Raw genomic sequence first — 13,653 nt, 5'->3', positions numbered from 1 at the left:
TGCTTAATATGAACATCACAACAGATAACACTAGAATAGGATACCAGTTAGGGATAGCTGTTCTGTTCCGATACTTCGAGACCAGGACATGCATGCTGATTCCATACACTGACAGATGTTCATCTCTCATGGAGTCACATAAAATGACACAATCTTTGCCCTCTCTCAGAGCCCTGAAACAACTCTGCGCTGTTTTTTCGTGAGGAAAATAAAAAATCAGAACATCCCAGATAGCCTTTCTTAACCGAACCATTTCGGGCATTTATCACTGAAGGGGAATCGGATCTTTGCCAACTGCTGAATATTAAACGGTTCCATTTTGTAACGTCACCTTTTGGCGACCTCATTTTAAGTGACTACAGAATTCCATTGTCCAGTTGGATGTGAACCACCAAGAATTAATTACGATTCCAGAATGTGTGCAATATTCTTCCGGCTTTCAGGTTAATTAATTATTTAATCTACTAATTTTGCTGAAGAGATGCATTCTCAAAGAAATTTCCAGTTTAGTATCTCGATGATATCTAAAAGTAAATTATTCAGAGTTTTATGCATTATTTAATGAAAAAAAAAATCAAAACGTATGGCTTAATGTAATAGTTAAACTAATTTTATAATAATTCCTTAGTTCAATAAATGATTTATAGATGGAATCACTATCGACATCCCTAAAACAAGTTAATTACTGCTGGAAATACCAGTTCCCATCTTTGCTTAAAGTTTTATGCAAAAGCTCAGTGTTTGGGTCACTCGCCACCATTGGTTTCCCACATCTGCACCATGAGTACTCTTGTGAAGTAATACAGTACCACTGTAGATGCCAGACAAGTGTGTGTGTGGGTTCTGTTCTGGCTTTTTTTTTCCGGTTCCAGCGTAGAACCCCTGGTGGGACCCCACGCTGCTCGCACACACCGCTAGGAGGTAGCCAAGCTATTGAGCTTCCTGAACAGAGACAAAAAAAGGGTGTGAGAGGAGTGGATAGGAGCAAGGGTGGAAGTTAAAGTTGGGAGGAATCTAGGATGGGGAAGGAAGGCGTCCTTCAGAAGAAAAAGGTGGGGGGGGGGGAAGAAGAACTGGAAATCTCTAGCCCTAGGAGCTTGCCCGGGGAAGTAAAATATGAAAGTATTGCTGAGATAGCGCCAGCAAAGTATGGTCGCCATTTGGCACGTGACAACACTGTTGAGGTTCAGTTTTCCTTTACCGCGTGGGAGGGACTATAGTTGTGTGACCATGCGGCTTCTGGGTGGATGATAGAGGTGACAGTCGTAGAGAACATATTCCTAATTTTCTTCGACTCCACACTGGCAGAGAGGGTTATCAGATATACCTAGTTCGGTGAGCTTGGCATTGAAGGACCCATGTACAGTTAGAAGGTATGTTAGGTGGAGTCCAGGTGAGTACCATGGTAGAGGGCGGGGATTGGTCATAGATACAGTGAGAATAAATCTGCACGTAGTTCTTCCCTTAGCTGAGGTATTCCAATCCTGCTGCCAGATTTGGATAAGATGCTGCATTACTTATTTTTTCCTGTTGTATGTTAAGTTGATAGTGTAGCCCATTATAATCGCTGGAAGTGCGTGCCTGTGATGATAATGGAGCCTCTCTTAGCCATCTCTAAATATAGAATAGTGCACCTGCAAGGACTTGTAGCTCCGGCGTGCTAACACTGCAGCAGCTCTGGTGACGGTGAGAAGGATGTGTCGCTGGATGGTATTAAGCTTTCTTCTAAATCGCTGGACTTCTTTCTAAATCCTGTAAAACCAGGCGCTTGCACCATTGCAAACCACCAGTAGAAAGGCCGCTTTATGTTATTGCTAGAGTCCTGCGTTTCAAGAGACCCAATCAGATCTAGTGATCCTCGAGATCATGTTGGTATATTTATACTTTCTGATTTTGTCCGCGAGATGTTGGAGATTTGGGAAAAAGGAGAGCTTGTTGTCGATTATTATTCCAAGATGCTTGGTTTTTTTTTTGTTACTGTTTTCACATGAGAGTTATTTAAATCATCTGCAAAGGCAAAAATAGGTGAATATTTGATGTTGGTGTTTAGCAGCTCGTCAAGGACCATCGACCAGAACATGGACCCAAGGACAGATCCCTGGGAGCAGCCTCTAGATACTATTCGGGAGGATTTTCCGTGAGTGTTCCGAACGCTCAGTGGAGTTTTAGGAAAGTCCAGTGACTGCAATACTCCTACCTAGAACATTTCAAGGCATGCCCTCCTGGAATGAGGTCTGCTCTGACTGGCCATTGTTTGCGGGCTCTATCCTCCTTCCAAAGGTTGCAAGGAGAGCTGTGAGGATATACATTACTGTCTCTTAAAAGAAAGTCCAGATAAATTGCTCCTGCAAGAAGAAAAATAGAAGGATATTATCTTGATACCATATTGAGACTGTTTCAAATCATTAGAGAGGAGAAACTCGCCAATTCCTCCTGGTACAATCAACATTTATCGTCACCAGTTCAAATAAGTTCATTTGTTCGCAGAGTTCAAAGGAGCACGCTGCTTATGATCATGTATAAGAATTCTCGCCCTAATCTCATAAAGCCTCCTGTGGAAGGTATGAAAATTTCCTCCTGTAGATCTAACAACCTCTAAAGCACATTACCGTAGCTTTAGATGTGTCGCTTCTCAGTTATCGTCAGGTAATGGTAATTTCGCGTAGAGACCGGACTAAGTTCTATAACTTTGGATGTTTCGGAAGTGGTAACACCATCTGGTTGCAACACTGAGAATAACATTCGACACCTGGCCGCTTCAGCTTGAATTTATCCTACATTTATTCTCCATCTTAGAGAATTATCCAAAGGATATCCTTGTGACAAATTCACAATAATTGCTATCTGCTTGCGGTAGATAATGTGAGCAGTAAACGCAAAATAGAGAGATTCGGAAAACAGACTGCGTTAATCTGGTTAACCAATTTGCAAGTTACAGGTTGAGGGGAGCTTTTTTGCAATGATTAGACAACAGATCTTTGTTTTATGAACGAAGAATATTTGGTTCTACTTATCTGCATTTTAAAATATACTTGCGCTATTGTTTGTACATTTTGCTTTTGTGCACTGTTGTATATATACATCCACCCAAGAGAACTGAGGTCACATGGCATCAGTCACTTTAAATATCACGTTCATAACGGAATTATTTAGTATTAGTAAGGCCAAATAATACAAGGCAGCAGACTTTTGTATCAGCAAATAATAATTATTATAAATAATTAAATAAAAAAAAAATTTGTAGGCGCATCATCGTCCGTTTCCGTATTGCCCCTTATATATTGTCTGCAAATTGCATGTGTTCTGTGGTCGATTTTCTGTTTGCTGGACGAAAAACCAGAGTTTTTGGGAGAGAAAAACCATGCTTCCTTCATCTGAAACCAACTTACTCAGCTATGTTTTGAAAGAGACCCATAAAAATTGCTCCCATCATCGACGGGACTCGAACTCTGGTGTTTTCTACCCGGTGTGGGGAGGAGGGCAATTCTACCAACTGTTCTACCCACGAGGGCAAACAAATAAATAAAATGAAACAACAATATTCATACTTTTCCACAAGGCAACCATGTAATTCCGCTTTAAATTTAATCAAATTCACTGCCTCTGCCATGTTGGGAAGTAACTTTTTTCCAGTGCTCGCCAACCATCTGCCAATAGGTAACCTATATAACTAAATTGACTAGTCAATTTGCCAATAGTTAAATTGACGAGATCCAATCTATGATTTCTTGGTATTCGGAAATTTGTGACCTGTGGTTCTCATCTCACCCAAGATGGACAACAGATCTTCCTCATTCACTTTTCATTACTCAATCTTTCAGCCAGGTTTAGTAGACTGGGGTTCGAGCCCGTGATCACCAAATACGGAGGATGTGGAAAGGTTAGGGAATGACCACCGCATATCCCCGGAGCAATATGGCCTTAGTTACTAATGCTCCTAAAATACAACAACTTTCAGCCAGTTATACTCCTCAGTCAGATCTCCCCGTAGATGTCTGGTTGTCAAACTTTGCAGTCCATACCTTATTTAAGTATTCTGCATATGCACATTGGCTGTGCTCTTCACTTTTTGGTCGCCATGCTTTGAATCCTCTCCGGAATTTTATTTTAATGTTATTTTATTATTATTTTTTTTATTTCGGTGCAATTTTTCTCCAAACGAAAACAATATTTCAAATGCGACCCCAAACATCGTATTGTATAGGGGGATAATGATCTCCTTTTCCCTACTGTCAAAGGTCCTATAAATTATGGACAGAATATCATGTGCCTACTAACCACTTGTTTACAGTGCTTGGAAAATTTCACATCAGGTCGAATTGTAACGCCCTACTCTTTTTCGTCGTCCACTTTTCGTAGCTTATATGTAACCTCAGGATTTCTTTCCTCCAAATACCTTGCATTTAGGAGTATTAAACGTTAGTTTTCATTTTTTTGGACATGTATCCAACTGATGAAAGTCTTTTGTAGTAACATTCGTGGCTAGGATTATTTAGCGCCATTCCTACTTTTTAATTTATAAGTAAACTTTGACAGCTCCCTTGGGATGCTCTCTTCAATGTAATTTATGGAAATTTTAAATGCGTGGCCTAATAACGAACTGTGAAGGAGACCCGCTTGTTACACTAGCCTTTTTGAAGCAGACTGCTGGGATTTCTATTTAGACTTTGTAAAAAAAAAAAAAATAAAAAATAAAAGAAGCGTACAATCGGTAATATCTCGAACAGCTGTGAGTGTTGGGAAGCATTTGCGTTGTACTGGTTTCCGAAACTTCCACTTGAGAAGTTTCAGTCTAGTATTTCTATGGGTTTCTGAAATATATTTGGGTTTATGACCTGTTGCTTAAGTTTTAAAACCATTTTACGGTTATGAGGAAGCATCGATATAGTGTCTGTAATTTGCACGTGTTCTATGATTAGATTTTGGACTGTTTTTTCCCGATGAAAAAGCCGAATTTGTGTCAGGAGGAAAATGAAATGCTCTTGAATTTCAAATTTTATCCTGGGTGAGATCAACAGTGGATGAAGTGGAATATTTCTGAAAATAAGGGAGCTCTGCAGCTATTACCTTTACAGAGTATTTCTAGGTCAATTTATATTTTATTATACAGGACGGAGAGTCTTGCTTGGTACATCCGATTGGTAAATCTGAATACGAATTATCTTCACTTGTTGGTGACAAGCTGGTGATAATTCTTGCTCCAGCGAGTTGTCGTCACCGTTTAGTATTAGGGTTGGTTTATGAAACTGATTTTGACACGTGAAGGAGTAGTTGCGTTGCTTATTTAACCATCTAAGAACCCAGTATTACATGTTAAGAAAGCTGCTAAGTTGCTGGGACCGAAGGAGGAAACCCAATCGCTTTCCTCACAAGCTGTTGTATGAAATGGTGCTTCCTTACTCAATGAAATTTTGACGATCTGAGTTGTGTATGATTTTAGTTTGCTGCTCTATTTTCATGTCAAGTATTAAGCCTAATATAAAGTTATTTTTTTTTCCTCTCTTTACATTTGCGACTTTGCAAATTTCGTTAGTGTTCACCATAATTAATAAAGACATTCACATTTTTATCGTGTTTTAAAGCAATTTTTATTTTCTCAGTTATTTCTTCATGCCGATTTTTTTATTTTTTAGCAATTATAAATGTCAAACATGGCCTCAATATTTTAAAACTAACCCAATATTATTTCCTTTTTTTTTTCAAATTACTCCTAGTTGTAGACAATGAAAATGATTATAAGAAGATTGAGAAAATCTTAGTCGCCACATGCGAAATCCATTCCTTGCTCATCGATCTGCTGACATTCATTCATTTATATCTGGTCTATACTAGTTATGGAAACCAGAATATCCTAAACGAAAGAGCACACATTTGACAATCTTTCTTGATGTGAAGGGTGTCTGCAACAATATTTGAATCCCACTCTTGTACAGAAATGCTGCATTCTAATTTTGGCATTAACCGCAACTTTATCCTCACGTTGCACAGTATTCTGAAACAGGCAAGTTGTTAGGCACTGGACTTATCAAATATACAATATACACACAGTGAAATAAGGCAATACGAAGTGTATAACACACGAGTTTGAAGAATATCTAGAAATCGAACAAAATCAGCCGAAATACATTCACTTTTAAAATTTAATATAAAACAGCAATGGATATTCAGGGAAAGTAAATTTCCACACTGTCTTGGGTCTAATGATGCAACTTCATTTTACAGAGGAAATATTTCTCGATGATGGCGCAGATAGGACATTGTAGGATCAAAACACTTCTACTTCAGTCATTACATACAACGATGTATTACCCTCGATATGAACATATATTTCGGCAATATGGTAATCGCGCTAAACCCATAAATATCAAATTTGTGTATTGAACATTGGTTAAACAGGATCTCGAATCATTTCTGGGCTTAATGACTTGGTACATTATAGTGGCAGGATGGAAGTCGGTACATCTATGTATGATGAACAACATAGATGAGCTAAAAATATTTCTGTCAAGATACATACTAAGATTCTATAACAGCAGGAGGTATATCTTGGTTAACACGTATCTATGTATGATCCATCTTTAGTTAACTAACTTCAGCGAATGCATCACCGAAACTTTTTTTTTTTTAGCATGTAGATAGCGTGGCATGTAAGACATTGAATAGTTTTTAACCAGTACCATGAAAACCACAGATTATTTTTCCCAGTGGCCATGCCTATGATAGTTATCACTTTGCTCACCCAATGACACTCCAAAAAGAGTCAATACTCGAATCTGACCAGTGTCAAATACTTTAAATGAAAGAGTAATAAACTCCTCCACTGCTAAGTACGTTTCACCTAGAGTAGTGCAATACCAGGATAACTCTTGGCGAAGGTACCTCCACAATGAGATTAGTGCACTAAGTAGCAAAACGGCTTTGACCACCAATTATTACATAGTTATGCACTTAAAATGGCAAAATGCGCGTACAAATATGCATTTAATGAGTGAAATATGTACTGAAAATGGCTGAAATAAAATAATTATAATATAATTAACTTATTATATCGCGAAAAATAATTTTTTTTATAAAATGAAGAAGCACGCGCTTTTTATTAATGAATAGTTTTTTTTATTGAATAATTAAAAATAAAAAAATTCTTCTGAAATAAGAAATTATTATAACTTATTACAGAATTTTTTTCATTTTCCCCTATCACCTTCTTGTAACAACTGAGGGAGAGGGGGGGGGGGGGCGGTTAGTGAATATCATCGGCAATAACAGAAAATTGACCGACTCTACGAAGACCATGTACTAAACAGTGATGTATTATTTTTGCATATAATACCCGAAGACCTCCCATAGCCTTAGATGAAAAGGGGCAGGGAGTATGTATCAGAAGGGTACGATTGTGGGAAATACTTCTTCACAAACGACTCTAATGGGCTACTGAAAAATTCAGGAACTGGTGCACGATTTATCCCGTTTAATACGACGATAGTCAGTCAACTGTTCTCTCTCCTCCCTTCATTCCTAGAATACCAAACACCAGTGCGCGCAACATAGATTTGTTCCACATCTATTGTGACACAAATATTTGGTCTGGTCTTAGTGATGTTTTCGCCAACAAGAGGTAGTGTATCTGCTTCTAATTAAGTTCGTTATTTCTGATATCTCTTTATGTTCGAAGATGAATTGAACACATTTGCAATACAAAATTCTTTGGTATGTTGAGAAATCGTCAACCTCATGCACGTACGAATTTAAAGTAAATGGGAAAAGCAAAGTTTTGTTTATCACTTTGACCAACAAAAGTAGGTGTGAAGAGCAGGATGCTTAGGATATGACTCATGCACAGGTGTCTTTACTGTATCCAGGTCAGAAACGACTCTTGCATTTTTCACAAATTATATACTTGGAGTTGAAACCACCAGAGGGACTCAGGATTCTCAGGAGGGGTGGGCTATGAGCAAGTTAAGATTATATCAAATCGCTCAGAAGTATTCTTTAATAATACACTTAAATGTTAGTCTACTTCGTATGTAGATTTTTTTTAATTAAAAAAGGAAAAGGTATAGTGTGTTAGTTGTTTGACGGCACAGGGGGTTTCCCCCATCTATGCAAAGGAAATGGGGTAATAGTGGGGAATTTGAAGGGGCGCTTGAATGTAATACTAAAGGAGTCTATAATATTTAAAAGTTCAAGAGCTGCTCTTCTCTAATAACCACTAAAAAGCAAATATGGTTGACCAGAGAATGTTTAAATTATGCATATCTGTCCTAAGCATAGCCACACACATTCCCTTTGATGTACATGAAGAAAATTGTCAAGTTTATACATATTTCAAAATCGATGTATTTAACTTAGCACTAATTTCACGCTGTACATAAAAATGTAATTGTTTTATAGTCCTTGATGAAAAGCATTTTGTATTCTAGTGTGGATTGTAACCTACCTCTCCTCCTTCCTACTTCAAAGACGAAGAGGGAAATTCATTGAAAAATAAACAGAATTTTAATCATAAGGTCACTGGTTTATAAATTTTTATTGTTCTTTCACGTTGCAGAAATATTAAAATTGAATGGCTGTCCATCACTTTGTTTCACCACCCTCATTCTTTTTCGATACCGTGATATAAATCCATTAGTTTCCTCCAAAAGTTGTCCCGTGATTATGGTACTGTTACCAAATTGTTACAAGTTTTAAACTTACTCGAAAGCATTTCTGAAATAATGGAAGTAGCTTTCATTTATTCTATATGAATCTTAGTTTGTACACCGTGGACAGAAAAAAAAAAAAAAAAACAGATGATATTGTCTTAATGTTCATTTAAGCCTGAATCCATTGACAGATTCTACATGTGTGAAGAGCCACATCTGCTCTCACGATGAATTCCCTCTGTCTAAACTGATCCTTTTTGACAAGGTATCCTAGGTATTCTCTAATTAACACTGTTCGATTACCAATGTATAGGTAAAATCTAGTTTCATCTGTGAAGAGTACAATAGCTCATTCATCTATGGTCTGGTCCACATGTAAAAGACTAGAGCATTCTTTGAATGTCACTATTTGAGTCATCAGTTTCTCTATGCATAAAGGCCACGCTCATGTAGATATTAATGTAGAGTAATAGAAGAAAAGCCTTTTCTATAGTTGTGGTGAGCTCCAGGAAATGATCCTGTTTGTGATTTCATCACCTGTTGCATGGGGAACCCAATAGCAGTCATTGAAAGGCCCGTTGATGTCAGATGCTGGTTCTCTCTGTTACGAATTTATCCCTTAGCTAAGATACCAAGCTTTGGTTCACATTGAGCAATCTTGCTGCAGACGCTTTGGATTTCCATTTCTCCAAGGTTTGCTTCACGAACTTTTTTTCTGCCGTATGAGTCGTGGCCACTTCTGTGAGATTCGAAGCTACTCAATTTGCATTCATTAGAAGTAGTTAATGTGCATATCACTTACTCCTCTTATTGAGGCGGACTGCTTTGAAGATTTAAATAACCGATTAATCAAACATCACTTTTCGATGTACTTTGTTCAGTTATTGTGTGCAGTTCCACTACCTTTCGTGCATACCATTCATTGTAGCTCGAATAGAAGAGTTGAACCTTTACTTTTATAACGGTTCTGAAAGCTAGCAGCCTAACTACAATCGCTGTATTTCCCCAACGTACGAGTCGATCGACGTCTGCATGATTTTTTCCCCCCTTACCTACCGGAAAGTCGGATTTTCATCCCACAAATAGCCAAACCGATCATGTTATGCCTTGCCGTTTAGCCTAAACAACTCAGCCGAACTCGTATAACGTTCCAACCAGCCGAAAAGCAGATTTCTAGAACGTAGTTACGACTGCGTTCCCTCATAGAATTTCACTTCCAAATTTCTTTTTGCCTGCCTCTTTGTTTACTGAGACTCGGAAGACAGTGAAAGCAAGGACGAGTGTTTTTAACTCCTCCTGGTCCACCTCCTTTCCCGATGATGGATGTGCTTGTAGATTTACGGAGGTGATGCAACAGTTAAGGAGATGCTCTGTTTAGTTCTGGCAGATTGCCTGGCCGATGCGGCGACCGTGGATAAACCCAAGCAACGCACGCAAGATGGTACACCAAGGTCATAAACAATGGGTCCGTTAACGGGGGGAAGAGGGAAAGAAGATGACGGCTTCTTCTATTTATTTTTTTATTTTTTCCCCCTCTTTCGCTGACAGCCTTGAGACATATTTTATCTTGTCGTAGCTCTAAATCTCGTCCATCAGACTATGAGGTCAATACTGGAGCTGGTGTACCGTTATCGTGTAAGAAAGACAGGTTATGAGGAGGGGAGAGTCAAGGATCGGTCATGCTGAGGTCTGCGGCAGGTAGAAATTGACGTGTTCTACTTAGGAATGTAAGATTAAATCTGAAGGAGGGAAAATAGGAAAGCTCTTTGCCTTTAAGACAGATTCACTTTAATATTTCGCTTATCAGATGGTACGGAGTCCTTTGCAACTTTTTATACAATGGGAACGATTTAAAATTGATAAGAAAACAAGATTTCTTATGGTTATGCATGAGTATCAGTGTAACTGAATTGTGTACTGTCAGAAGTAATTAAACAACATTAATTTGAAACATTTCATTATGGATTAATTAATACGTAACTTTCCTTAATTTTAATTAATAATATTTAACATTTTCCCCTTTAGAAGGCAGTGTCATTAAAATCCCAATTAAATCTTATCCGTTTGCTCTTTTCGATAAACCCATTCGGATTGAACAGCGTAAAATGCAATTTGCTGTTGAATGGCGTGTTGTTAATCGGTAGGTAACTAAGGGAATGAGGTGTATTTCTGCATATTATTCGCAAATACGTATAAAACCGGTTTCCAGGAGATTGAATCATGCACCCCTACTCTCGTGGTCAGCACAGTGGTTATAATTACAGCCCTCCCACACCCCCATGGCAAACCACAGTTCGAATCCAGTGAATAACGGGAGGGTTTTTTTTTTTTTTCTCCTCCTTTTCCACAACGTGGCTGAGTTAATCGGTCAGAGTTGTAAGGTTTTCGCCCTGGAAAATTTCGGTTTTCTTTTAGCAAAACAATCAAAATACACACTCAGTTCCAGCCACCGACGTTCTGGATGTCTTGCAAATACTGAGGCCTAGCCTTTGTTGTTTTAGACCTTCGAGGCCTTAGACCCAATAACTCCACGTTTGGGGGGAAAAATTGATATTAAGTTCCTCCTGTCGAGATATTCGAACCTAGATTTTTTTAAGCACATTAGTGCACTACTTTTCGATAGAATCAACTGTCACATCCACGCACTTGACTGCACTGTCACATGTGCAGGAATATTGCCAGGTATTTTTATTATTTTTATTTTTTCAGAGTCTAACAGCTGAAAGGTAGTAGTGGATAGAGAGGGACCACTCCAATTAGGCGCGTGATATTTTAGTGAAGGACAATTTGGAGGATGCGAAAAGCTGATCTGTTGCACCTCATTTTAAGACTCCGCAGTCTGATTTTAAGAAGTTTAATACTGTAATTTAATGTAATAAGCCTTTATTGTGGCTAATGACTGTTCTTGTTTAGTTACGTTGCTCTTCTCTTTCATTATTTTAAAGAGAACAGGATAGCTCTACGAAGCAACAACGAAAATACATTCGTCTCTTTAATAATGACGGAGGACAAAGATTGTAAATCTCAAAAGAATATCACTAAATAGTATAGAGAAGCCAGGAATATCCTCCATAAATGAAATATCCTCCACTTTACTACTGCTTAAAAAAACCCAGGAGCCGCTGTTGTTACATGCCTTTTGACACATTTCCATAGTTCTGTGGAATCTGTTTGGCGATTTGAACTACCCTAAAAAGGGATAACTTTATCTTGTTCCTCTGAATTCGTCCTTTGGTAATGCTCCAACTCAAGTTCTCTGAATTGGGAAATTGTCTTCCCGAAGGAAGAAGTCCCATTACGCGGAATTTCTTCTTCAGAAAGGAGGAAATGCTGCACGAGGAGATAGGGCCATTGCATTGCATAGGACAATAACCTAATGTGCACCATTACCTTCGAACAAGACTACGTTTAGACTTGGACCATAACAGGAAAACTCAATCCACATCATTTTGGAACTTCCAGAAAATTTTTATGTTGGACTTCGTGCTCGAACTGTACAACTCCTTGGTCCATACATGCTCAATATCCATTCGTTGAAATTATGGTGAAGAGGCAACTTATTAGACCATATCAGTTTCCCGCTGCTAAAAATCCATAGGAAATCGATATTATCAGGTGGAGTGAATGGTATATGCACAAAACACTTTGCCAATGGAATCTATACCTGTTTCGCTACTCTCGTGCATCAAGCTTTTCGAGTATGCTCTTCCAACTGCTGTTTTCTTTATATGAGAGTTTACCTTTTTTCGGCTGGAATCATCTTCAGAGTAGTTCCTCGTGAGACCTTAGTTACTGTAGCATCTGCGAAACGCAAACCAATGATTACATTCGCCCAAACTGGCAAAGATCTTATTGTGTTATGTTTTCTTTTAATACTAAATTCAAGTATAACCCTATATAAGCGATTTGGCTTATATTGGGTTATCCGATTAAAATGTAATTTAAAACGGGGTTAAAATTGTATATATAACACTGGTCGACACGTAAAATGTTCCGAAAAAGAAAAGAAATACCCAATATTGACTAATTTTATCCTGCTGAACTCGAAAATCACATTAAAATTTGTTGATTGGCTCTTGTTTTCGGATTGGTTGGTTTCACGTTAGCCAGTTACTCTACATTATCAACTACGGCTCTCGGCAAAACGCATGGCAACACCGCGGTTTCAGTACATTCAAGCTGCTATCACGTGATCGGCAACTGTCGTCTCGCTCTGCATTATGTGATTTGCTGTCACCTCAAATGCGTCTTCGACCCTGTTTCAGTAAACCTCGAATACGGCTAGGTATTGAGTGATTTGTTCTCAGTTAACGGTTGTTCTCTGAGATTCCTACTTTTTGCGCAGTATGTGTGTCGTTGAAGATTAATATGCCCCAAAATTGTGTGAACACCGGATGACAGGTGTTTTTATTTTTATGGCAGTCAGATGTTGTTACGAGCGTACGTCTATCAAACTCGGGACCTTTTTGGCTTTTGTTTGTATTCAGCTTCGAGAACATCCCTTTTCACCATCCAACAATAATCATTGGCATCACTCCATTTGCTTTTGTATCTTTGTTCCATCGCTGCGATGTCTTAAATGAAGCGTTCACCATGTTCGTCGCTGACGCCACTACGGTTTGGCGGTAAGAAATCCAGGTGTGAATGCAAGAAATGCATCTTCAATAATGTGTTGCACCCCATTTTTCGTAAGAAGTTAGTGAGTTGTCTGTGGAATTATTTGCATGAGATTATATTACAAACTGAGTAATTGATTTCATAGTCGTACATTGCATTGCATAGTGCTTATACATATATCACTGAAATCTCCCATAGAGATACCATTATCCCATAGACTTTGTATGGATGATAATGGCGACTTGAAATATTCCATTTTTTGAAATTAGTCATGGAGACGGAAAACATTTTACTAGCGCCATCGCAGTATTTTGACTTAATATCGTTTGTTCATTAGTTTACTTAAGCCTTCTGTTGGATAACATTTGTGGGCTTGTTTGGGCTATCATTTCTC

The sequence above is a fragment of the Mastigoproctus giganteus genome, chromosome 6 (genome assembly GCF_048544385.1).
Source record: "Mastigoproctus giganteus isolate SK-2022 chromosome 6, ASM4854438v1, whole genome shotgun sequence".
Classification (NCBI taxonomy): Eukaryota; Metazoa; Arthropoda; class Arachnida; order Uropygi; family Thelyphonidae; genus Mastigoproctus; species Mastigoproctus giganteus.
The sequence above is the reverse complement of the archived record's forward strand: the minus strand, read 5'-3'. Positions refer to the sequence as shown.